The sequence below is a fragment of the Canis lupus genome, chromosome 24 (genome assembly GCF_048164855.1).
Source record: "Canis lupus baileyi chromosome 24, mCanLup2.hap1, whole genome shotgun sequence".
NCBI classification, from domain to species: Eukaryota; Metazoa; Chordata; class Mammalia; order Carnivora; family Canidae; genus Canis; species Canis lupus.
Window position 1 is genome coordinate 11,916,909 of NC_132861.1, and position 23,604 is coordinate 11,940,512.

Here is a 23,604-nt window from a genome sequence, read left to right on the forward strand (position 1 = left end):
TTTTAGAATTAAACCATCCAGCTCTTTTCCCAGGAATGGGGCAAACAATAAGAAGATGGGCAAAGAGTATGAGTATTTTGATTGCTTCAGTTCCCGGGGTTGACAGAATGGTCCTGTCGATAACACATCAGAAGTGCCCCTAACTGGAGCCTTAACCCCACCTAATTTATCAAAGAAAAAATATTAATTATGTTTTATAAATACATAACTGTTCCCAGCCTTCTTCATTTGGTTTGTCATTTACAATTCAGAGTAATCATAGTGGAGTATTTTAAATAAAGCAGAGGAAGATACTTAATAAATGCATATATTTTTAGAAGCCTGCTTGAGTTTCATGAAAAAAAAACCATATAGCCAAGGACATAATTGGAAAAGAAATATAATTCATAATCTAGGCCAGAAAATTTTATTCATTCTAATATGCATCAGAGGGCAATGGGGTGGCTAGAGATTTCTAACTGCATCCTCAGTGATTCATAGACTGTCTCATTTCAGTGTGTTGCCAGTTACATCAGGGATGGATTCTGAGGCGGCAAGGTGCTGCTCCGTAACATCAGAATGAATAAAATTCACATCACAGATTCTACTATGAGGCTGCTGGCCTCTGTGGAGCTTTGTATGCAACCACGGAGGAGACATTAGGGCAGCGGGGAAGGGAGAGGCAGCTTGCTTAGAATGAAGCCTCACATGTCTGAAATGGAATATTATGGACTCTAAAAATAGGTGCTAAGTAACCACCCTGTCAGGAAATAATATATCACAAAGTTAAGCTTTCCACTTAGGAATTTTGAAAGGACTTTTCTTTTTCTCTGCTGTGTTCTGTCTTAATGGGGAAAAAAAGTGTCTTTCAGGAAGAGAACTCAGAATCTGGACACTGAGCATTCTATACCCTCTTCATCTAAGTTACTTTTTAAAAAATTTTGTAATGAAATGTTAAGTGGTGAGAGTTTTCAGATCCTTGAGTTAAGAGTAGAGTCTCTGTTATATTCTTGGACCAAGTTTCTAGGAACTGGATTCCTATGAAGCCACTGCCTTCACAGCAAAATACCCACACCCCATCCTCCCCCTCACCTTCAACCAGTGCTTTTATCAAATAAATATTATAAAATTATTCCTTTGAGTTACAGATCATCCAAACATAAGCTGTGGCCAATGCTGACAGGAAAGGGAAGGAGTGTAGGTAAAAAGGATTGGGTGAAGAGAAATATTATGGACTGATTATGCCCCCCAAATGCATTTGTGACTCCCTAAGCCCCAATGTGACTGTATTTGGAGATGGGGACTTTAAAGAGGCAATTAAGATTAAATGAGGTTGTAAGGGTGGCCCCCTAACTCAATAGAGCTGATGAACTTATAAGAAGGTAAGACACCAGGACACCCACTCAGAGAAGAAGGATGAGGACACAGTGGAAAAGCATCACCTGTGAGCCAAGAAGAGAGGCCTCAGGAGAATCAAACCTACCGAAACCCTGATCTTGGACTTCCAACCTCAGAGATAGTAGAAAATAAATGCCTGTTGTTCAAACCCCTCAGTATGTGATAGTTTGCTATGGCAGCCAGAGCTGACTAATATAGAAAGTAACACTTATTAATCACGTACTTGGTGGCAAGCTCAGAGATAAACACTCAACACGTGGCATTAACTTAATCCTCCCAATGGCCCTGCAAGCCAGGTAAAAGTTGCTCTGAAGGCAGTAGTAGTAGCTTGCTCAAAGTCACAGAATGGTGGACTCTCGATCAGAACTCATCTCTATCTGATTTCAAAGCTCAAATTGTTTTCATTGTATTAGAGGTTCTCAAATAGTGGTATGCTTCAAAATCATCTAGGGAGCTTGTTAAAATTTCAGAGGCCTCTATCCCACCCAAGATCTACTGAATGAGCTAGAGACAGGGGACCCAGGCCTCTGTATTTTTAATAAGCTCCCTAGGGGATGCTGATTCACAGCCCTGCCTAGTTCATGAGGCTATGTGAGGAAAAGTTTGCTGTCTGGTGGTTTTTCAATGCTGCATGGGGAGACAAGCAGCTGTCTAAGACCAGTAAAGCTAATTTAGCATCTTTCTCAACCTCTTAACTTCACAGGAACTCCAGAAGCTATAATTTTCATGAGCTTTTATGGGGAAGGGAGTTTCCAGCAAAGTCAATTTAAAATACAAAAATCCGCTCTAAATTGGAACATGATCTTGAGTAATCACCTAATACTGATGGTCCTTGGTTTGCTGAGGTTCTGTCTCACTCTGCAGTCTGGGCTATTCATGTTATTTTTTAAAAGATTTTATTTATTTATTCATGAGAGACAGAGAGAGAGAGAGAGAGAGAGAGAGGCAGAGACACAGGCAGAGGGAGAAGCAGGCTCCATGCAGGGAGCCTAATGTGGGACTTGATCCCAGGACTCCACGACCAACCACATCCTGACCCAAAGGCAGATGCTCAACCCCTGAGCCACCCAGGCGTCCCTGGGATATTCATGTTATGACTCAGAATTTTTAGCATGGCAATTTCTGTGTTCTCTATTTGCTGCTGCCAGCCACGTCCCATGTAACAAAGTTGCAGCAGGACAAAAGTGCCAAATTGTTTAGAAAGCTAATAACAATCCTTAATTCTTAATGTTTTGTGAATCTGGAATTCTGTTTATTGTATTCTCATAAAATTATGTGCACCCATAGTTATTTCTGGCCACTGGGTTATTATTTTGTGCAGGGAACCAGGAAAATACCAGATATTCCTTCCCTGACAAGGTTTCCTGAACTGTCTAATTAGTTTCAAGGAGAAAGATACTCACTTGTACAAGCCAGCCCATTATTTTCTTAACATCAAGAAATATCCTTTCTCAGCATATGTCATCCCCGAAGCTATGGATTTGCCGGGCTGCCTCACAATCAGAAAGGAACGTAATTTGCTTCTATGTGATATTTCTGAGGCCTGCATTTTAAAAAATTCGTTTCCACTATTTTAAGAATGCAGTGAATTCAGAAATTCGGTTTGGCTTCAAGGATTGTTAGCTATTTCCTAACTGTCCCTCTAGGGAAAAAGGGAGTAAGAAGAACTGAGGAGATGGCAAAAATCAATAGAGTCTGCGTGAATTAGCTCTTTCCCTCCGTCAGACACCATGAACCTGAGCAAAGTACACTCTCGGTGTGGGGGAAGCCAGTGGGCACTCGGGGTGCCAAGCAACCGCAGGTGGCAGGCTATGCTGGCTCGGGGCAGAGGCAGCCAGAAAGGAGAGCAGACTCCCCACTTTCTTGCAGCTCTTCTTTGCCAGGGGGAAATAAGTACAGGGAGAATGCTGCTCCTCAAAAGAGCCTCCACAGAGAACAGCCTGTAGCACCTGAAAGAAAAACGGGCTGTGCTACAGGAATCTATGCTAAGGCCACTGAATTGTGTACCTTAAAAAGTGGAGTGTTGTAGTATGTAGATTATTATACCCAGTTTTTAAAAAAAAGGCTGTACCAGGAAAAAAATACACCAAAGGATTCTGTTTTACATACACAAAGGAGAAAGAGGTGTGAGGGAACACATGCACACACACACACACACACACACACACACACACACACAAAGAAGCTAGAAATGCCAGGAGGCAGGGCACCTGATCCTCTGCTCCCTGTTTGCATATAGTATGTGTTTATAGATCTCCTGTCATGGGTGGCAAGTCTCACTTTATGTCAGGAGATTCTCATTCTCATTTTGTTCCAAAGACATCTACAAAATGGCAGGGTGCCCAAGATGTGACTTGTATTATTTACTTATTTAATTGACTTATATTTATCAGTTATTTGACTTGTATCTGCCATTTCAAGCCATGGGATACACAGGGACCCCTCTTTGGGGTTGGACCATGGGGCCATTGCCTTGTTCTCTTCCTCTATGACCCAAGCTTTACCCATCTTATGACCCTTACGAAAAGCTACTTCACCTCAGTTATAAACTATTCACATGCACAGCATCTTTGGAGTCAGCTTCGGTCATAAAACCAGGTTCTTTGTTCAGCTTTGTCCTATGCATGCCTGGGTCATTCAGACCCTTGTGGCCATGCTGGTACTCCAGGCACAATTGACCAGAAGGTTCTAAGGATCCCAGCTTGGAACATTGCCCACTTTGTCCCCTTACTTTGAGTGTCCTGGACAAGTCTCTGGGCTCGTAGTCTAGGGCAGATTTAACTAGCCATGGTTCTCTTCTAATATTTTCCCACTAAGATTATAGCTGTCTCTCTGTTTCATTCAACATTTCCTTTCAGGCATTCCTGTCTCTTCCAACCCAGAGCATTGGTCCTTTCTTCTTGCTGATCTTAAGTGATCAATGCCCAGGATGCATAGGTGAAAACTGAAGTTATATTTACACATATGTAAATATATGCATATATGGATATAGAAAGTGGTCTGGAAGGAGATACATTGAGCCAGAGTGAGTGGGTATCTTTGGGGAGGGGAGTAAAGCTAGAACAGGAGCCCAAGAGGAGCTAGTGCTTTGTTTTTGCTATTTGTTTCTATGTATATCTTTATAATTTTTAAAATAGCAAGAAATGTTTGATGAGGGGAGAAAATTTTAATTGCATGAAATAATTCTTGCCTGGAGCAAAAAAAAAAAAGGTACACAGTCATAAATAACTTAAGAGGAACAAATTAGTTCCCTAAGCCTTTGTATTTGAGTCTACTTTTCTTAAAAATAATATACTGTGCAATAGGAAACGCAAAAATAAAAACAGAATAAAGAAAAATGTGATGATATCCATGTCTGCCTCACCTAAGAAACATTGTCAATACAATGAAAGTGGTCCCCCAACAACCCCTTGTCCCTTCTACTCAACAACTCCAAGAGAAGTGAGCACTACTTGTCATGTCATGACCAACACAGTAACTGATGTAGGAGCTGGCCCAAGTTTTCCAGATGGGAATTCCAGAAAGCGCCTCTCAGGAAGCAGAGAGAGGGAGTTTGAGCAGCCCCTTGAGCTGATTTTTTTTTTCCATTTTGTGTTATCTGCATAATGCTCTCTTCCTTTGGCAAGAAGGTATTAGCTGAGAGGATGTCTGAATCAAAGGGAGCAACAAGCACTGCATGCAGCAGCCCCTGCACAATGGCTGGCCCCACTCCCTGTGAACATGCTCTCTGTGATTGCTGTGCCCACTGTGCCCATAGTAATGAGGAGTTGGCTGTCATCCACTCATTTTGCGTGTACGTCACGGCAGGCCACCTAATCAGCATTCCACCGGAAGGCGGCTCTGTGACCCTGCCGTTGAATGACACTGTTGCTTTCTGAAAGCTGCAAATCAAAGGAAATAGATTGCTGCTGAATGAAACCTTTTGTGTTCTTTTTTATTAGCACTTGAGGTTGGGTTTTCCCAATACCTTTTTATGTTCTGCAAGCTCAAGTGTGATGGATATGCCTTTGGAATTAATTTGTCCCCTCTGGATCACTTGCTGGTGGCTATAGGTTTTTTTCATCTTTTTCTTTCAGAAGAGTTTTTGAAGTCCAAGCTGATTTTATGTAAAAAAAAAAAAAAAAAAAAAAAAAACATAAAGAATGCTCACAAAGATTGGATATAAATAGGAACCACAAACTGAACTTCTCCTAATGGTAAAGATTCTGTTTTTGATCATTCTAACCACCGCCCTTTTTTTGGCCAGTTACTGTTTCCATTTTTTGTTGTTGTTTGTTTTCCTAAAAGAAACATAGTTTAAATAATGCTAAGTATATTCATTTACTGTTTGTTAGTGCCTGGTGATAAGGCTTGTAGTTCCCCCCAGTTTTATAATTGTATCTATGATATAACACATAAGTTGTCTAAAAGAGTACCTAGTGCTCTGCCAATTGGCAGCATCAGCTTCACATGTCAATTTGAAAAGGTTTAGATGTGAAGGGATGACATACCCATACCAGAGGGATTCCCGTTACATTCCCATAATTGGAGACAGGTGTTCACGGTGTCTGCCTTATCCACCCATCATGGAGCCAGAATGGGGGATGGAAGTGGGTCATTGATAAAAATATCAGAATTAGATCCATCTGATTAAGAGCTCTTTCCTTAACACCAACCCAAGAATTCCTCTAACTTGGAAAATTAAAAAGACAAAAAAAATCAACTGAACAACAGAAACACCATTCTTCCTTTCTTTCTATGTATGTATGTATGTACCTCTTTATCTAGAATAATAATACATGACATATATAGTCATATACATCATAATGTGTTATGTTACCTACAAAAAGTTAACTTAAATATACCTAACTAGTGAAACATACCACCATTTCAAATAACAGTTATGAAGAATGGTCCTGTCCCCAGCCTCTGCCCCTATCCCCGGCATGTTGGTGGGGCAGCAATGGGTCTGGCTGCCATCATCCTTTTCCTTCACCATCCTAATTAAGTGTGTCTGATCCACTTTTCAGTCTCAATCTCATCCAAATTTTATGCTGATGTGGTCATGACATTTGTCCTAACAAATCAGATAGTATTAATGAGCCATAATTATTTTACCCTCATTTTATAGACAAAAAATGAGGCCAGAGATGCTCTGACTTGCCTAAGATCTTATTAGTCAGTGTTGAAGTCAGAGGTAGAATTCCAAATTCCTAGCTCCCAGGCACCATGCTTCACCCTGGAATGCTCTTGTCTTGTAAGATTGAAAGATGCTAATTAAGAAAACGCTAATTAGGGATGCCTGGGTGGCTCAGCAGTTGAGCATCTGCCTTGATTCAGGGCATGATCTCAGAGTCCTGGGATCGAGTCCCACATCATGCTTCCTGCTTCTCCCTCTGCCTATGTCTCTGCCTCTCTCTCTCTGTCTCTCATGAATAAATAAATAAAATCTTAAAAAAAAAAAAAGAAAATGCTAATTAATACTGCACTGTGGGGAAGTCCCAACAGGACATGAGGAATGTCCAGAGAAAACATACCCTTGAGTAGGCCTCATCTTTGACATCATGTATCTTCTTTGAGACAGTAAGACCATACTCTTACAATGTTTTTATGGAGGACTGACAACTTGCTTAAAATGACTGTTTCAAGGAATTTCAGAAACCCTGAAGTCCTATGGATTTTGTACCATGTTTGGATTTGCCATCAATTTCTCAGCGATTGTGTTAGCATTTCAAGCCAGCTGGGGATAGGCCAGAAAATGAAAAAATTAGCTAGAAGGATGCAATGCCCTTGATTTAACATCTGCTTTCATGGAGTTAACATCAGGGGTTTTTTTGGCCAGTAATGACTAATTCGTATAGTGATTCAGTTCTCTTTTGCCATGGCTTGTCTAAAATGCTTTTCCTGCATAATCACTTGTCAGAACTTTACTGGTTAAAAAAAAAAAAAAAAAAAAACGCTGAGACAACTAACAAATACAAAGAAAATTTTTCAGTCCTCTCCACAGAATGAAGTTAAGCTCGGAACTTGGTTTCACCTTCACCTTGAATTGGACTATTCCCAACAAGGTACAACTCTGCAAGCAAAGCAGAGAAGTACGATCCTGTCAGAACGAAGCTGATTGTTCTTTTCCAGTTGAGAGATGGCACTTTGGAAGCAGTTACAATATGCTGCGCTTGCCACTGCTCCAGAGGCAATGGGTTGATTGATCCCATAACCAGATCCATAGAGCACACTTTGGTAAATTCTCTCAAAGCTGCACTTTGCAAGATAATTTATGAGATGGAGATACTACTCCTATACTTTCACATAATAAGGTTTTCAAAAGGACAGCTTGGGTGTACTGTCTTTGGGTTTATTCCTACTGCATCTAAAGCTAGTCCTAATTATATCTAGACTCCAGGGAGTGATCGGGGCTACACCTCGTGTCCCTTGCAGGCTAACAGGGCTTTGGATGATTTGTGAGGGGTCACATCCTGAGCTGCATGGCTGGGCCCCTGAGCTACAATGTGGATGCAGAGTGTGGGCCTTTTCCATGGCACTGAAGTAATGCCTACGAATCTTCAGAAGAGGACCAAGGGCTGCTAGAAAAGAGGCCTCAAGTTTTCAGATTCCCACCTGAAGTCCACAGCCTTCATGTATATATGAAGGGGTTGAAATAGACATCTTGCATGAGACTGAAAGACCACACTGTCCTGTGGCATCAAAAACAAATTCAGTTATTCTCAACCCCCAAGAGATAACTCTCTCTCATGCTTCATGTGCATCAAGGGTTGGATGCCACTCTGCTGCACTCATCCTCCTTTGGGATGCCAGCTGCCATGGCAGCTTCTTCTTGGGACATTGCTGGTTATCACAGCAGAGGGCAAAGAGGACACAGAAAACCACACATTGACTCTCTGTACTTCTGTTCATGTTTCATTGGCCAAAGCAAGCCAGATGGCGATGCCAGCATAAGCCTCCCCAAGGCAAGCTAGTGGATTTTTTATGAACAATAAAACAATCTGTAATGCTAATTAAATGCTAGATTCATAGTTTTCAGCATCTTCCATTCACAGGCCTTTTGGTAGGCCAGAGATGTCAAGCCTGACCATTCTTAGCTATCATCAAAACCACTATTTACATGGTGCTTAATGTCTTTTGAACTCTGCTTATCTAAATTATTTTTTCTTTTACCTTTAATCATATAAACAATACATAAATATGTTCTTGTGAAATATTTAGGTGATAAACATAAAATAAACACAGTATGGTGGTTCCTCAAAAAAATTAAAAATAGAACTACCAAATGGCTGGCTCAGCAATTCTACTTCTGGGTATACATTCATAAGAAATGAAAGCAGGGTCTCACAGAGATATTTGTACATCCATGTTCATAGGAGTACTATTCACAACAGTCAAAAGACAGAAGCACCCCAAGTGTCCATCTGTGAACAAAGAAATAAATGAAATGTGATATGTACATACAATAGAATATTATTCAGCCTTTAAGAAGGAGGAAATTCTGACATGTGCTATAATATGGATGAATCTTGAAGAAACTATACTAAGTGAAATAAGCCAATCACAAAAAGACAAATACTCTATGATTTCTCTTACATAAGGTATCTAATGTAGTCCAATTCATAGCAACAGAAAGTAGAATGTGGTTGCCAGGGATTAGGGGGAGGGGAAGTGGGGGGTTGGTGTTTAATGGGGACAGAGTTTCAGCTTTGAAGATGAAGCACTTCCGGGGATCTGTTGCACAGCAGGGTGAACATACTCCACATCACTCAGCTGTACACTTGAAAATGGTTAGGGTGATAGATTTTGTTATTTTTGTTACAATTAAACTTTAGAAATCAAAAATAAAGCAAAAAGTCTCTTGAATGACCACTTTCCAGTCTCATTCACCTCCCTACAAGTGTCATCTGCTTATTAATTTGATGTGTATGCTTACAACTACTTTTCTACATGTTTACAGACATGCTTATATAGATGAAAATAGAAATAAACAATTTATGTGGATTTTTTATTTAACATATATTACATAGCACAGTATATATTTCCATCAACATGCTTTTTTTCATTGGGCAATCATCAGAGATATTTTAATGCTGGTGTGTATTGATCCAGCTTTTTTGAAAAAAATGCTACACTGATCTGTAGTACAGATGTATAACAATATACTTAACCATACTACTTTTAATGGACATCAATGGTTTCTAAATTTTGTACTGTAACAATATCTCTTTGAGGTTATGTGAGGATATTTCTCCATATTAGATAGCTAGAAATGCATTTTTGGATCATAGGGTATGTGTATTTAACATTTTAATTTATACCGCCATGTTGCTTTCCAAAACAGCTGAACCATCCACAGTGCAGGAAAATACCATTTCCCCACTTCCTCATTAACACTTGCTGTGTTATCAGTCTCCTCAATTTTTGCCAAACTGATGGTTGGAAATTGTATCTCATTCCTGTCTGATTTTCATTTGCCTGGCTGCTATTGAAATGAGGATTATTTTTCATTTAGTTGTTGGTCATTTGTATGTCTTTTCACATTCTTTGCCCACTGCCTATTTTTCCTTTGGGCTTTCTCATACCGATTTGTAGGAATTATATATTATATCTTCTGTATATTCATCCCTTGTCTTTTGTGATATGTTTTGCAAATACCTTTTGCACCATTTTTTGCCAATATTATTTACTGAATTTTTTACTTCATGGTTCAAAGTATTACTTTCTTCATTTACTAAATTCTTGCATATACATAGGTCTGTATACATAGGTCTGATTCTGGACTCTATCTTCTGGAGTCTATATTTAAGGATCTGTTTATCCCTCACCTTTATGTCACATTTTGAAAATTACTATAACTTAGAATGTACTTTGATACCCTCATTAGTCTCTTTATCAAAGGAATCTTTGCTGGTCTGGTGCATATTCTCTTCCAGATGAATTTTTGAAAACATGAGTTGGGTTGGAAGATTTGGGCTTGGGAAGGGATTTCTGGCTTGTATTGCCATGAATTTATGGATTAATTTAAGGGCAATTGACATTTTAAGTATATTGAGTTATCCAAACTAGGAACATGATTTAGTTCTCCGTTTATTCAAATGCTCTTTTTTGTCCTTTAATAAATTTATTTTTTGTTCTTACAAGTGTTACATTTTGCTTGTTGAATTTATTCCTAGGAATTGTTGTAGAGACTTTGTTGGTATTGTGAGTAGATTTTTTTTCAATTACATTTTCCAATTGCTTTTGGTTAGCAAACAGGGAAGCTATTACTTTTGATATGTTGATTTTATCCCCATACACACTGCTGCATTTTTATTGGCTAAATACGTTTTAATGTATTCTTTTGGATTTTATGGGTGGATAATCATGTTGTCTTATGTTAAAGACATTTTTGTCTTCCCTTCTCGATCTTTATATTTTATTTTTATTTCTTATCACTTTGGCTAAAGTTTTCCAGCACAATGAATGGTATAGCAGCCTTTTAAAAAAATCCTTTTAATACTTCTAATTTTTTACCATTTGATATGGCATTTGCAGTAGATCTCAGGGACACACGGCTATAAAATCAGACTTCCAGTAAGAAACCAATGGCATTTTGAAATAATATAATCTGAGAAGAATTTGTTTATAAAAGGAATAGAGTTAATCCTCATTGTCCATGATTCCATATTTGCAAATTCGTCTGCTTGTTAAAATTTATTTGTAACCCTAAAATCAATAGGTGTGGTGCTTCCACAGTTATTCAGACACATGTAGAGTGGCAAAAACAACTTGTAACTGACATGCACCCTCTCGCTGAAGCTGAACAAGGCAACACTCTGTATTCTTGTTTCAGCTCTCAAGTGTCTTCACAGTCGACTTGGTGACATCTTTTTTGGATTTTTGTACTTTCGTGGACAATTTTGCTGTTTAAAATGGCCACCAAGCATACCACTGAAGTACTGCCTAGTATCCCTAACCACAGAACAGCTGCAGTGTGCCTTATAGAGCGAATCTGTGTGTTCCATAAGCTTTATTCAGGCATAAGTTACAGTGTTGTTGGCTACGAGCTCAATGTTCATAAATTAATGGCAAATATTAAATAAGGTCCCTTTAAACAGAAAACAAATGTAAAACATGGTTCTGCATTGATCAGTTGACAAAAATGTTGTGACCAAAGTCTTGCAGAACCCTAACCCTGTATTTCCCTGGGGAGCAGTGGTTTAGTAATCCCTGAATTCGTGTTCTCAGCAACTTCATAGAATGAGGCTACTGCGAATAAAGAGAATCTGTACAAAGATCTCGGTGCAGAGCACCACAAAGGCTGGTGCAACAGCCCAGGGCTTAGGAGCAGAGACATTTCCGTCAAGTATAAGTCAAAGAAACGATGGAGGGAGTGGTTATCAGAACCCTGAGAGAAAGAGTCCTGGGGAGTCAGGCCCTGAAAGGTCCAGTGACAGCTCAGGTGACCTTGCAGGGATAGAAACAGAGGAATACGTACCTCAAACTCACTCCCCTCCTCCCCTCAAACTTCTTTTTTTTTTTTAAATTTATGTATGTATGTATGTATTTATTTTTGTAAATTTATTTTTTATTGGTGTTCAATTTGCCAACATATATAAGTTGTTCTCTCATTTTCTAGGCCAGACAAGGCTTTGAGGTCAGAGTGAAGCAGGCCTCACCAGTGGGGACCTGTTCCTTCCTTTGCGGGTTTCTGGAAGAGTTCGTAGAATCTGTACCATTTCTTCCTCAGACGTTTTGGGAAGTGAAGCCCTTCGGCTTGGATTTGTATGTCTGTCTTTTTTTTTTTTAATAATAAATTTATTTTTTATTGGTGTTCAATTTGCCAACATACAGAATAACACCCAGTGCTCATCCCGTCAAGTGCCCTCCTCAGTGCCCGTCACCCATTCACCCCCACCCCCTGCCCTCCTCCCCTTCCACCACCCCTAGTTCGTTTCCCAGAGTTAAGAGTCTTCCATGTTCTGTCTCCCTTTCTGATATTTCCTACACATTTCTTCTCCCTTCCCCTCTATTCCCTTTCACTATTATTTATATTCCCCAAATGAATGAGAACATACAATGTTTGTCCTTCTCCGATTGACTTACTTCACTCAGCATAATACCCTCCAGTTCCATCCACATCGAAGCAAATGGTGGGTATTTGTCGTTTCTAATGGCTGAGTAATATTCCATTGTATACATAGACCACATATTCTTTATCCATTCATCTTTCGATGGACACCAGGGCTCCTTCCACAGTTTGGCTATTGTGGACATTGCTGCTATAACCCCTCAAACTTCTTACTGAGGTTCTTGTGAGTCAATTTCAGCAGGAAAGTAGGGGGTGAGCAGGAGAGGGCAAGTGCTTGTCCTATCTATGCAGATGAGTGAGGACTGGACATTAGGACATGGAAATATAGCAGCATGATGTATCAATTGAAGGCAAGATCTGTATATTCTTTGCTAATGAGCTTTTTAAAAAATTAGAAATTACTGCTGAATTTTATCAAATTATTTTTTAGCATCTATGGTTTCTTCCTTTACTCTGTTAAGGTTGTAAGTTATACTAACACATTTACTAATGTTAAGCTACGTGTGCTACTAGGATAATTTGACCTGAACTGACCATCTTGCCTTATCCTTTAAATATGCTGATTCAATTTGCTAATGTTTTAGATTTTTGCATGAATAATCAGCCTACTTTTCTTTTTCGGTTCTGTTATCTTGGTAAATCTAGCCTCTGAAAATTAAGTTGGAAGGTTTCCATTTTTCCTAGGCTCTGCAAATAGCTTTTATAACGTGGGAATGATCTGTTCCTTGAAGATTTTTTAGAACTCGTAACATTTTCTGGGTGTTTTCTTTTTATAGTTGTATCAGTTTGTTCTTCCTATTTCATTTTAGTTCCTTTATTTTTCTTTATAATATTATTCTTTAATTGCCAGAATACATATGCTTGCTATAATATGCACAACAATTTCACAATATATTTTCGAAATGATGAAGCTCCCCTGACTCTTGCTGTCATCATCACCCACTGAGATGCTCATTATTAATAATGTGGGCTTGCCCTTTCCCACCCTCCTCTACACTTACAGACATACACAAACAAGTAGGGTTTCTTCAAAAATAGAACACACTCAGTGGTTGAGTGTCTGCCTTTGGCTCAAGTCGTGATCCTGGGGTACTGGGATCGAGTCCCGCATCGGGCTTCCTGCAGGGAGCCTGCCTCTCCCTCTGCCTATGTCTCTGCCTCTCTCTCTCTCTCTCTCTCTCTCTCTCTGTCTTGAATAAATAAATAAAATCTTTAAAAAAATAGAACACACTAAACGCTTTGCAATCACTTTGCAATCTCCTTTATACCCCACAAATATTATAGAATATACTTCCCTTCAGCTAACAGATAAGGTATAACTCATTATTTTTAATGGATACATAATAGTCCATTGTGCATACATATGTGATTTATTCAAGCATTCCATTCCTTTACAGATGGAGAGTTAGGTTCTCTTTCCTTCATCCTTCCACCCTCTCTTTCTCCCTCTCTTTTTCTTCCACCACAAACACTACTCCTATAAATATCTTTAAATGCCAGTACTTCCACATCTATAGAATAGATTTCCAAAAAGGGCTAAGTCAAAGGGAATGTGAATTAACAAAATGTAAAACATAACTCAGTTTTAACCAGCGGTCCCAAGAATCTGAGAAAAAAGATTTCACATTCCACATACCAACATATGGGCGGGGCTTGCAAGGGTGGGGTCAAAGCTGGTTTGGAAGCCTTTTGGCCAACACCTACTTAAGAGCCAGGAACATGGGTAGGAGAGGCAGGGGCTGAGAGACACTTTCTCTGGAGAGGGTTCTTGGACAGCTGTGGCACCATCCTTCATGTCACCCCAAGGCAGCAGTGCAGGATGTGTCCTCCTCATCCCAAGGTAGTGAGGGGTTTCAGGAGACCACTGTGAGAACTCTATGTGTGTCCCCTGGAGTTTAAGGTCATGATGAACTGGTTTATGACTCTTGCCCCCAAATAATTCTGGAGTCAAAAGGGTGACTGCAGTCACCTGAAATAGCAAAGTAAAAAGCTGCCTCTGCCCTGCACTTCGTTTCCACTGACAGCAGGGACAAGAAAGTGTGAGGTGTGGCTCGTGGACCAGATATGGTGCATAGGACAGAGGCAGCCTTGAGCAATTCTGAATTCTGCTCAAGAGGTGCCTGTGGAGCAATGGGAATCTACAAACAGGGAGCAAATGTGGACTACCCAGGCAGGGGGAGACATTAAAAGTAGCCCTTGCAAGTGGCACTCTGCACATTGCAGAGTCACAGCTGGAGGTTCCGGGTGGTCAAACCTTGAGGAAAGTGTTCTGTGGGAAAAGAAATGTTAGCTCTGAGGATCTACCAAGTCGAAAGCACATCCATCCTCACTTTTTAACAGCAAGTACTAGACAAGCACTACCTCTCCCGGCCTCCTCATCCTTGCCTCTTCTTCCCTATCTCCTGCCTGGGCCAGGAGTAGAGGCATGAAGGAAGCAGAGGAGAAGCCAGCCAGACCCTCCTTTCCCTCTATAGCATCTGCCCCATGAAGGGAGAAGCTTTGCATAAAATCCAGTTTTAACTTTTACACAGGACTGAACATTTTAAACGTTGTGAATAAAAGTGACCAGAAACTTTTTTTTTAATGGCAGAAAAAGTTATGTAAACTGCCTGAAATTTTAGTTAGGGAGAAGGAAAAAAAAAAATCCTACCAGAGGCTTGAAAGGCCACTGAAGGGAGAGAAACAAGTTGCTTTCTGCTTGCTTCCTTTGGTGGCCTGCTTCTTCACCATCAGGGGCATATGAGTTATGTTAGTGTACGAGATACTACCACACTGCTGTGCAGAAGAAGTTGTGGCAATCCACACATCTAGTGGCAATATGTGAGAATGCTCCCTTCTCTGAACCTTTTGCCAGGGGTACTTATTTCCATTATTGCAACCAAGCCGAATAAAATTCTGTTGCGTTAATTTGCTGCCCCCGGCTCACAGACAAGATCAAGTTCATCACAAAAGGATAGCATTTGGAAGGTTGACTGGATGCTAGAACTCACGAAACCTAGAGGGCATATCAAAACCTCAAGGTGAATTGTCACTACCATTTAGTAGAAGAATTCTCAGATCCGTGCCATTCACTAGACTCAAAATTCTTCCTGAAAATTCACATTTTAAAAGGTAAGATAATTTGCTATGATCCTAAAATTTTTGGCAATATGATGTCATCATATCAAGATCACTGATTATATTTACTGGTTCCCACAGGATGCAACTCAAATATTTGGTGCTGTGATATACAATAATGTCCAAATATATTTAATGAAATCTCACTGACTTCTCATTTCAGTTTTATTTTTTAGTTTCCCTTATTTAAAAAAAATAAGGTTTTTTTTTTTAAAGATTTTATTTATTCAGGAGAGACACAGAAAGAGAGGCAGAGACATATGTAGAGGGAGAAGCAGGCACCATGCAGGGAACCCAATGTGGGACTTGATCCCGGGACCCCAGGATCTCGACCTGAGCCAAAGGCAGATGCAGTTAACCGCTGAGCCACCCAGGGCTCCCTTTTAAGATTATTAAAGTATTTATGGAAGAAAGCAGAGCTAGCAAGAGAGAACACAAGTGGGGGGAGGGGTGGAGGAAGAGGGAGAAGCAGACTCCCCGCTGAGAGGGAGCCCCATGCAGGACTCTATCTAGGACCCTGAGATGGTGACCTGAGCCAAAGGCAGATGCTTAACCAACTGACTTACCTAGATGCCCCTAACTTTCCCTATTTTAAAACTTCAAATTGTTCACTTTGAAAATTAAGGTGGACTGTTTGTAGCTGAACACATGACAAGTGTGAGAGCAAAATGGTTCCCAAAGTGCACAGCTTTGTATAAAAACCAGCAGCATAAGAAGCTGCCATTACATACATATTTCCTGAAAAACATATCTAGCTTAGTGAGTGTTATGACTTCATGGTGCATGATTTCAAAGCCATTCACCTGTGCCTAGAAGGCAGAGGAGAGGAAGAAATGCCCACTCTCCTGGCCCCCTGCCATGCCTTCCTCTTTCTGTGGATCAGAATACGCTGGCCAATTGCACCAGGAAAAAAAGAACAGCCAGAGAAGATTTTTGAAGAGCAAAACATACAATTATTTAATCTTACTCAGGGGAAATAAGAAGTGACACATACAATAGATACCATATGTGTCTCCTTCAGCAAGAGCCTGGCTCTTCTTTTAAACTTTTTTTCTAAATTTTTTTTATTTATTTATGATAGTCACAGAGAGAGAGAGAGAGAGAGAGGCAGAGACACAGGCAGAGGGAGAAGCAGGCTCCATGCACCGGGAGCCCGACGTGGGACTCGATCCCGGGTCTCCAGGATCGCGCCCTGGGCCAAAGGCAGGCACCAAACTGCTGCGCCACGAGCCTGGCTCTTCTTAAGTCCATGGTATATTATGTCTCTCTCCTCCAAACACAAATTCATTCCAGTTTAGCTGGTTTCAACTCGGCATGCATTCTTACTATATCTTTATGTATCACATCCAGGGAGACTGTATAGATTGTATATGGATTTTAAGGATATTTTACACAAATAGCATGTTTACTATGCAATTTTCTCAGGTCAGTCTCCTTCCTATTAATATCACAGGTGAGTTTGTTGCATACACATTCCTCTTCTCTAATATTATCCATTCTGTCCTATGGCAAAAGTTAAATCCCAAGTCCTGCTGCAGAAATACAAAATAGTTGTGCAGTAGTGCTAGCGGCTTCCCTCTTCCATTCTCAGAACCAGCGGCCCTCCCTCGTGCTGAGCTGCTACGAAGCCCCTGCCAGTGGGTCATAGGAACTTGGAACGGTCACTCCTCCGACTCTCACCAGGGGGAAAAATGGTTGAAGTAGATCTTCCAGGAAAGCTTTTTATTAGTGGCCTCAATACAGAAACAAATGAAAAAGCCCTTGAAGCAGTATTTGGCAAATATTGACTAATAGTAGAAGTTCTATAGATGAAAGATCGCGAAACCAACAAATCAAAAGGATTTGCTTTTGTCATCTTTGAGAGCCCAGCAGATGCTAAGGATACAGCCAGAGACACTAATGGAAAGTCCTTAGATGGAAAAGCCATCAAGGTAGAACAAGCCACTAAACCATCATTTGAAAGTAGTAGACATGGACCACCTCCACCTCTAAGAAGCAGAGGCCTTCCAAGAGGTCTTAGAGGCGGAAGAGGAGGAAGTGGTGGAACCAGGAGACCTCCCTCACGTGGAGGGCACATGGATGATTGTGGCTAATCCATGAATTTTAACATGAGTTCTTCCAGGGGACCACTTCCAGTAAAAAGAAGACTTTGTGGTAGTACTCCTCCTAAAAGATCTGCCGCTTTAGGACCAGTTCGCAGCAGCAGTGGAATGGGAGGAAGAGCTCCTGTGTCACGCAGAAGAGATAGTTATTGAGGCCCACCTGGAAGAGAACTCCTGCCCTCTCGTAGAGATGTGTATTTGTCCCCAAGAGACGATGGATATTCTACTAAAGACAGCTATTCAAGCAGAGACTACCCAGATTCTCGTGATACAAGAGATTATGCACCGCCACCAAGAGATTATACTTACCGTGATTATGGTCATTCCAGGTCACATGATGTCTACCTGTCAAGAGGCTATAGTGTTAGAGATGGCTATGGTCCTGATCGTGACTACTCAGATCATGCAAGTGGAGGTTCCTACAGAGATTCATATGAGAGTTATGGTATCTCACGTAGTGCTCCACCTACACGAGGGCCCCCACCATCTTATGGTGGAAGTAGTTACTACGATGATTATAGAAGCTCACGTGATGGATATGGTGGCAGTCAAGACACTCAAGCAGCCGAAGTGATCTCTACTCAAGTGGTCCTGATCAGGTTGGCAGACAAGAAAGAGGGCTTCCCCCTTCTATGGAAAGGCGGTACCCTCCTCCACGTGATTCCTACAGCAGTTCAAGCTGCAGAGCACCAAGAGGTGGTGGCCATGGAGGAAGCCGATCTGAGAGAGGGGGAGGCAGAAACAGATATTAAAAACAAAACAAAACTTTGGACCAAAATCCCTGTTCAAAGAAACAAACAAAAAAGTGGAACCTTTTCTGTCATAACTACCCAAGGACTACTAAAAGGAAAAATTGTGTTACCTTTTTAAAATTTCTTATTGAATTTCCCTTCCATAATTATTATGTTCTTGTGAGGGAAAGGAGTAAACCTTGTTTAATCTTATTTGACTTTATGACATTGCTTTCAATAAGCAAATGTTAAATGTGTTAAGACTTGACTTGTGTACTAGTGTTGTAATTTTTCACGTTAAAATTGTCCCTAAAGGCCACTTCCTATATCTGATTTTTCCCAGTAAATGAGGCAAAGCAATTCTAAGACCTTCCACAAGCATCTAGCCTTCTAAAGTGGAGAAGTGAATCCTTCTGCCTGTACAAACAAGCTACAGGTCGGTAGCTTAGAGGGTGGTTGGGGTATGCTACTCTTTGGATTTCAGAGTGTCTTCAAACTGAAATCTCAATGTTCTCGTAATGAAAAACCTGAGATCAGATGCTTATATAAAGAAAGTGCTATTCACCCCGTAAATCCAAAAAAAGCAAATGGATAATGCTGGCCATATTTTGCCTTTCTGACATTTCCTTGGGAATCTACAAGAACCTCCCCTTTCCCTTCCCCCAATAAGACCATTTAAGTGTGTGTTGAGCAACTACAGAATACTGAATTAAAAAGTTTGGCCAAAACCAAAAAAACAACAACCAAAAAAACCAAAATAATAGAGATAAAGAGATCCAATTGCTCCAAAGGGTCAATCGTTATGAATCACATTAGCTGAGGCATGGGCAGCCCATGATCATGGTTTAAGGAACTTTTCTAACTCAAGAAAACTGTTTTGGTTTTCACAGAAACACAATCACTGATTTTATTTAATGCTTGCCCCGGGTTCTTCCAGTTGGAAGCCAACCTCTGTCTCTCTTCCCACAGCCGGTCTCACACTGGCTCTTCGATCACGTCCCTTCCCTCACTTCTGTCTTCCCACGCTGTGCTGCCCCTTGAGGGCGTCCCCACCAGTGCTCGCCGACGCTGCTCAGCCGTCACCCACACCCCGCGTGCCCACGTCATCCCCACGTCATCCAGGTTCCCACGCTCTCTGTCGACGCTGCTCAGCCGTCACCCACACCCCGCGTGCCCACGTCATCATCCGCGTGCCCACGTCATCCCTACGTCATCCAGGTTCCCACGCTCTCTGTCGCCTTGGAGGTCTCTGCTGCCTGCTCATGCTTCCCTGTTCTTTTTTTTTTTTTTTAATATCTATTTATTTACTTATGATAGACAGAGAGAGAGAGGCAGAGACACAGGAGGAGGGAGAAGCAGCCCGACGTGGGACTCGATCCCGGGACTCCAGGATCGCGCCCTGGGCCAAAGGCAGGAGCCAAACCGCAGCGCCACCCCGGGATCCCCGGCTTCCCTGTTCCTGACCTTGAAATCACCTCTTCGTCTTCCTCTTGAGCTTGAGAGCGGCTGCCATTCCCTCCCCTCCCCTTTACTGGCATGTGTTTACTTCTTTATTCTTTTTTTTTTTTTTTTAAGATTCTATTTATTTATTCATGAGAGACACAGAGAGAGAGGCAGAGACACAGGCAGAGGGAGAGGCAGGCTCCACGCAGGGAGCCCGACGTGGGACTGGACGCAGGACCCCGGGATCACGCCCTGGACCGAAGGCGGCGCTAACCCGCTGAGCCACCGGGGCTGCTTTTTAATTTCAGCAGTGGACTAGCTTGTGAAGCGTCCGTGGACCCGCGGCGTGGGGGTGGGAAGCCCTCCGCTCCATCTCCCACGGCCGCGCTGTCACCCCCAGGAGCCACTGGGAGCCGTTGTGCATTTTTATCAGACAGTAATAATATACATTAACAAATGTGTATCTGCTTCTGTAGAGTTCTTTGGGAATTCTACACAGGTCTGCGGCTTGCTTTTTTTTCTCTTTTATTGTTTTCAAATCACTTGAAAAATGTAAATAATAGAGAAGTATATGGTATACAACATAAAAGCATCATCAAAAAAACCGTAAAGCTGTTCGAATCTTTATTGAAGTCTCTTTCTTTTTCTCTCGGTAACTCCCTCCCCCTTTATGTGTGTGCAAGCGCGCGTGCACACACACACACACACACACACACACACAGTACTGATGGACATTCAGGTTCCTAGCTGGTTGACTATCACAAGCAACACTGCAATAAACAACTTCATGAATATCCATCTTTGTGCACATGTCAATATTCTTTTTTTTTTAAAGATTTTATTTATTTATTCATGAGAGACAGGGAGAGGCAGAGACACAGGCAGAGGGAGAAGCAGGCTCCCTGTGGGGAGCCAGATGTGGGACTTGATCCCAGGACCCTGGGATCACCACCTGGGCCAAAGGCAGACACTCAACCACTGAGCCACCCAGGCGCCCCACATGTGAATATTCTGCAGCACAGATTTCCAGAAGTGAAAATGCTGTATTAGCATTTAAGTGATATACATTTAAAATATTATTAGGTCCTGCAAAGTTGCCTCCCAAAACAATTTGCTCTCTCACTAGCAGTGAAGGAGGGTATCTTCAGAACCACATTAACATGGTGCTACCAATCTCTGAACTTTTTTCTTTTGCCAATCTAATACATTAAAAGTAGGATCCAGTTATTTAATTTGAATTTTGTTTCTGTTGCATGTTGACAAGAATTGTCAATCAGCATATTGTTTGCCTTTAATTTCATTCGTGATGCCCTTCACTATAAGGAAGTATTTTTATATAGTCAAATTTATCAAGATTTGCCTTTATGTTTTCTTGTTTTCCTTTTGTCCTAAAAAAATTCCTTCCCCAGGCTAAACTTATTAAATAACTTTATAGTTTTATATAAATTTGAATGTGCAAAATGTGCACACATGTTGTGTTTGTGTATGTGTGTATGTATTTCTGGACTTTTTTCCCCATCATGCTATGTATTTCATCAATAATGCCACCCTATTATAGTTACTATAGTTTTATAGTCTGTTTTGATGTTTGACAGAAAAATTCCACTTTATTGTTCTTCTTGGACAATTTCAGGAAGCTACTTGTCAAAATCCATTTTTAAAGTCCCAGAAATTTTTAGTGAAATCTCCTTGAATAAAGATTATTTACAGTAAAGTCCATAGAGGGGCATTGAAAATCTCCTACATGTTCCTGGGAACCAATAAGGCTATATGCATGTGAAAAGCTGTGTGCATGCCTGGGGTGTGCACATTCCCAGGAACACCTGAGGCCAATGTTCTCACCTCTGGCTTACCTTCAAGCTCTGCAGAAACAGGAAGTGAGAACTAAGGCAGAGTTCTTGCAGGAGCTTTGAAGATATGTGGCCACACACAAATACACACAACCAAAGGATGAGAAACATGTTGGTTCAAGGCGTATTAGCTTTAAAGGCATAAAGTTTAAGATAGCCTTTCTAGAAATCCAGCCCAGTGACTTCCACTTAAATCCCAATGATCTGCCTAGGTCTATTGCCCACGGTTAACTCTAAAGGCACCTTTAGAAAGTGTCTTAGCTCCGCACATTGCTACTATTCAGGAAATCAGTGTTCAATGTGTAAGAATGGCAGGCTGATCATTGATAAGGCAACTAGCAGTACCCTCCACAATGTGTTCAATTTCTACTTCTTGGAATTATCTTGTAAACTAATAAACAGATTTTTAAAAAGTCTATGTGACATAAGTTAGATGGGTACAGAGTTTTTTAGTGAGTCAGTTAAAACAAGCTTGTCGATAGAATTTCTAGGTTCTTTATTATTGTCAGAAGAGGTGTGTTGGAGCGCCTGGGTGGTTCAGTTGGTTAAACGTCTGCATTTGGCTCTGGTCACGATCCCAGAGTCCTGGGATTGAGCCGATATCAAGCTACCTGCTCACTGAGGCGTCTTCGTCTCCCTCCCCCAAGCTTGTATTCATGCTCTCTCTCTTTCAAATAAATAAATAAATAAATAAATAAATAAATAAATAAATAAACCTTTAAAAACAAAAAGGCAGAGGGGGCGCCTGGGTGGCTAAGTGGTTGAGTGTCCGCCTTTGGATCAGGTCATGCCGGGATTGGGTCCTGCATCAGGCTCCCCACAGGGAGCCTGCTTCTCCCTCTGCCTATGTCTCTGCCTCTCTCTGTGTGTCTCTCATGAATAAATAAATAAAATCCTTTAAAAAAAGAAGGGATGTGTTATTCTTTCATCATGATAGTGTTTTCTACCTGGCATCCTAGGACCTCAGAACACTTTATTGAGAACAATAGCTAACATACACATAGCACTTGCTCTGTATCAAGCACTGCTCTAAGAGATCAATGTATACATTAGCTGATTATCATGATAACCCTATGAGCTCGATGCTTCTCTTCATATTAGGAGAAGAATAGAGACATACAGAGATGTTGATTAGCTTGTTCAAAGCAAATTAATAAGTACTAGATAATAAGTACCAGCTTCAAGATTGCAACCAAAGCAATCTGGCTCTAGTTTCTGTTCTCTAACTCCCTAAGCCTCACTCTAATGTGACCATCCATCCTTGTTCAGTATTTTAGTTCTAGTCTGTTACCTTCATTTCCAGATTAGACATTACTTTCTTTTATTGTATGCCATCTATATTTGTTTGTATTTAGCAATATCTCTGCTCACAATTTCTTGACTCAAACATTCCAATTCCATCTAAAGTATTTTTCCCATATTTCTTTAAAAGTTTCCTTTGTGGATACTTCTTTATTATCTCTTACTACATTGAAAATAATTCACTGGGGATCCCTGGGTGGCTCAGCGGTTTAGTGCCTGCCTTTGGCCCAGGGCGCGATTCTGGGGTCCCGGAATCGAGTCCCGCGTTGGGCTCCCGGCATGGAGCCTTCTTGTCCCTCTGCCTGTGTCTCTGCCTCTCTCTCTCTCTCTCTCTCTGTCTATCATAAATAAATAAATAAATAAATAAATAAATAAATAAATAAATATCTTTTAAAAAAAGAAAATAATTCACTGTGTTACTGTCACTGAAATATAAGATTTTACTCTTATTGACATTTCTTTGTAGGCAATCTGGAGGTTTTTTGTGGTTGTTTTCAAGATCTTTTTATATTTTATGACCTACAGTAGCTCTATGTTTTATCTAGCTGTGGAATTTTTTTACTTGGGGTTCATTTGGCTTCTTTTTTTTTTTTTTATCATTTGGCTTCTTGTATTTGAGAATTTAG

General features: G+C 40.8%; 1 protein-coding gene and 1 pseudogene across 2 annotated transcripts in view; both read left to right on the forward strand.

Annotated features, from left to right (window-relative positions):
• The window catches only part of LOC140615759 (RNA-binding motif protein, X chromosome-like), a 35,032-nt pseudogene extending 15,804 nt beyond the window's left edge, over positions 1 to 19,228 (forward strand).
• The window catches only part of SLC7A1 (solute carrier family 7 member 1), a 139,953-nt gene that overhangs the window by 15,835 nt on the left and 100,514 nt on the right, over positions 1 to 23,604 (forward strand). The window lies entirely within an intron of this gene.